The following is a 3,264-nucleotide window of genomic DNA, read 5'->3' as shown; positions in this document are numbered from 1 at the left end:
CTTTTGGATTTTCTTCTGTATTACTTGGGAGAGTGCTAGGAGGGAGTTCAGTGACTTTCTTGCTCAGCTGACCCACTTGTCCTTCCAAATTTCTGATGGAGGACCTTGTTTCATTCATGAAACTTTGAGTGGTCTTTATTAGATCAGAGACCATTGTTGCTAAGTCAGAAGTATTCTGCTTAGAACTCTCTGTCTGTTGCTGAGAAGATGATGGAAAAGGCTTGTTATTGCCAAGCCGGTTTCTTCCACCATTATTATTGAAACCTTGTTGAGGTCTCTCTTGATTCTTCCATGAGAAATTGGGGTGATTCCTCCATGAAGAATTATAGGTATTTCCATAGGGTTTTCCTAGGTAATTCACCTCTTCCATTGAAGGGTTCTCAGGATCATAAGCTTCTTCCTCAGATGAAGCTTCCTTAGTACTGTTTGGTGCATTTTGCATTCCAGACAGACTTTGAGAAATCAAATTGACTTGTTGAGTCAATTTCTTGTTCTGAGCCAATATGGCATTCAGAGTGTCAATCTCAAGAACTCCTTTCTTCTGACTAGTCCCATTGTTCACAGGATTCCTTTCAGAAGTGTACATGAATTGGTTATTTGCAACCATTTCAATCAATTCTTGAGCTTCTGCAGGCGTCTTCTTCAGATGAAGAGATCCTCCAGCAGAGCTATCCAAAGACATCTTGGATAGTTCAGAGAGACCATCATAGAAAATACCTATGATGCTCCATTCAGAAAGCATGTCTGAGGGACATCTTCTGATTAATTGTTTGTATCTTTCCCAAGCTTCATAGAGGGATTCTCCATCCTTCTGTCTGAAGGTTTGGACTTCCACTCTAAGCTTACTCCATCTTTGTGGTGGAAAGAACTTTGCCAAGAAGGCATTGACTAGCTTTTCCCAAGAGTCCAGGCTTTCTTTAGGTTGAGAGTCCAACCATATTCTAGCTCTGTCTCTTACAGCAAAAGGGAATAGCATCAGTCTATAGACCTCAGGGTCTACCCCATTAGTCTTGACTGTGTCACAGATTTGCAAGAATTCAGCTAAGAACTGATGAGGATCCTCCATTGGAAGTCCATGGAACTTGCAATTCTGTTGCATTAGAGAAACTAATTGAGGCTTAAGCTCAAAGTTGTTTGCTCCAATGGCAGGGATAGAGATGCTTCTCCCATAGAAGTCGGGAGTAGGTGCAGTAAAGTCACCCAGCACCTTCCTTGCATTGTTGGCATTGTTGTTATTTTCGGCTGCCATGTCTTCTTCCTCTTTGAAGAATTCGGTCAGGTCCTCTAAAGAGAGTTGTGCTTTGGCTTCTCTTAGCTTTCTCTTCAAGGTCCTTTCAGGTTCAGGATCAGCTTCAACAAGAATGCCTTTGTCTCTGTTCCTGCTCATATGAAAGAGAAGAGAACAAGAAAATGTGGAATCCTCTATGTCACAGTGTAGAGATTCCTTGAGGTGTCAGAGGAAAAAGAAAGATAGAAAGAAGAAGGAGAAGAAGAATTCGAACTTTAATTAGATAAGGTTCGAATTGTGCATTGAGAAGGAGTAGTACTCCATAAATAGAAGGATGTGGAAAGGAGGGAAGAGAATTTTCGAAAATTCAATTAAAAAGATGTTGATAATTTTCAAAAATTGAGAGTGGAAAAGAAATCAAGTGATTTTTGAAAAAGATTTTGAAATTAGAAATTAGAAAGATTTGATTGAAAACTATTTTTGAAAAAGATGTGGTTAAAAAGATTTGATTGAAAAGTTATGGTTTTAAAAAGATGTGATTGAGAAGATATGATTTGAAAACAATTTTAAAAGATATGTTTTGAAAACAATTTTAAAAGATTTGATTTTGAAAATTAGTGACTTGCCTAACAAGAAAAGATATGATCCAAACATTAAACCTTTCTCAACAGAAAAGGCAACAAATTTGAGATGTTCAATCAAATCATTAATTGTTAGTAAGTATCTTTGAAAAAGGAAAGAAATTGATTTTAAAAACATTTGATTGATAAGATTTGATTTGAAAAAGATTTGGTTTTGAAAAACTTTTGAAAACTTGAAAAAAAAATTGATTTGAAAACAAAATTCTCCCCCTAGCACCATCCTGGCGTTAAACGCCCAGAATGGTATACATTCTGGCGTTTAACGCCCAAAATGCACCCTTTTTGGGCGTTAAACGCCCAACCAGGTACCCTGGCTGGCGTTTAAACGCCAGTCTGCCTTCTTCACTGGGCATTTTTGAATGCCCAGCTTTTTCTGTATAATTCCTCTGCAGTATGTTCTGAATCTTCAATTCCTTGTATTATTGACTTGAAAAGACACAAATTAAAAATATTTTTTGGATTTTTAATAATTAAAATGCAACAAGAATCAAATAACAATGCATGCAAGACACCAAACTTAGCAGTTTGTATACTATTGACACTATATGAGACACATAAACACTCAAGTCAAAAGAATTCAAAGATCAGAGTAAGAAATCATCAAGAATTACTTGAAGATCCTTAAGACACATGAATGAATGCATGTAATTGACACCAAACTTAAGATGAGACACTAGACTCAAGCAAGAAACATCAAATATTTTTGGTTTTTATGATTTTGTGATTTTTTTTTTTGTATTTTTCGAAACTTAAGTGGAAAAAGATATCAAAATTCTTAATGAGAATTCCAGGAATCAGTGCAATGCTAGTCTAAGACTCCGGTCCAGGAATTAGACATGGCTTCACAGCCAGCCAAGCTTTCAAAGAAAGCTTCGGTCCAAAACACTAGACATGGCCAAAGGCCAGCCAAGCCTTAGCAGATCATTGCTCCAATAGCAAAATTGATAGAGATCAACAAGCTATTGTGATGATCAGTTGAAACCTCGGTCCAATAAGATTAGACATGGCTTTTCAGCCAGCCAGATTTCAACAAGTCATCATGAAACTCTAGAATTCATCTTCAAGAATTTCGAAAAAAATAAATGCCTAATCTAAGCAACAAGATGAACCGTCAGTTGTCCATACACAAGAACAATCCCCGGCAACGGCGCCAAAAACTTGGTGCACGAAATTGTGATAAATACTTTTCAAAACATAAACAATCCCTAGTAATGGCTCCAAAGACTTGGTGCTCAATACCATGGCATAAACACAACTTCGCACAACTAACCAGCAAGTGCACTGGGTCGTCCAAGTAATAAACCTTACGCGAGTAAGGGTCGATCCCACGGAGATTGGTGGTATGAAGCAAGCTATGGTCATCTTGTAAATCTCAGTCAGGCAGACTCAAATGGG

At 37.5% G+C, this 3,264-nt stretch overlaps 1 non-coding gene across 1 annotated transcript; it reads left to right on the top strand.

Annotated features, from left to right (window-relative positions):
• Positions 1-736: 736 nt before the first annotated feature.
• On the top strand, positions 737-844 carry LOC130984230 (small nucleolar RNA R71). The gene has a single exon (XR_009088177.1). It is a non-coding gene; the product is annotated as a small nucleolar RNA R71 (small nucleolar RNA).
• The last annotated feature ends 2,420 nt before the right edge of the window (positions 845-3,264 follow it).

Source organism: Arachis stenosperma, chromosome 5, assembly GCF_014773155.1.
Source record: "Arachis stenosperma cultivar V10309 chromosome 5, arast.V10309.gnm1.PFL2, whole genome shotgun sequence".
Lineage (NCBI taxonomy): Eukaryota > Viridiplantae > Streptophyta > Magnoliopsida > Fabales > Fabaceae > Arachis > Arachis stenosperma.
Note: the sequence above shows the minus strand (reverse complement) of the source record. Positions and strands in the feature narration are given on the sequence as shown.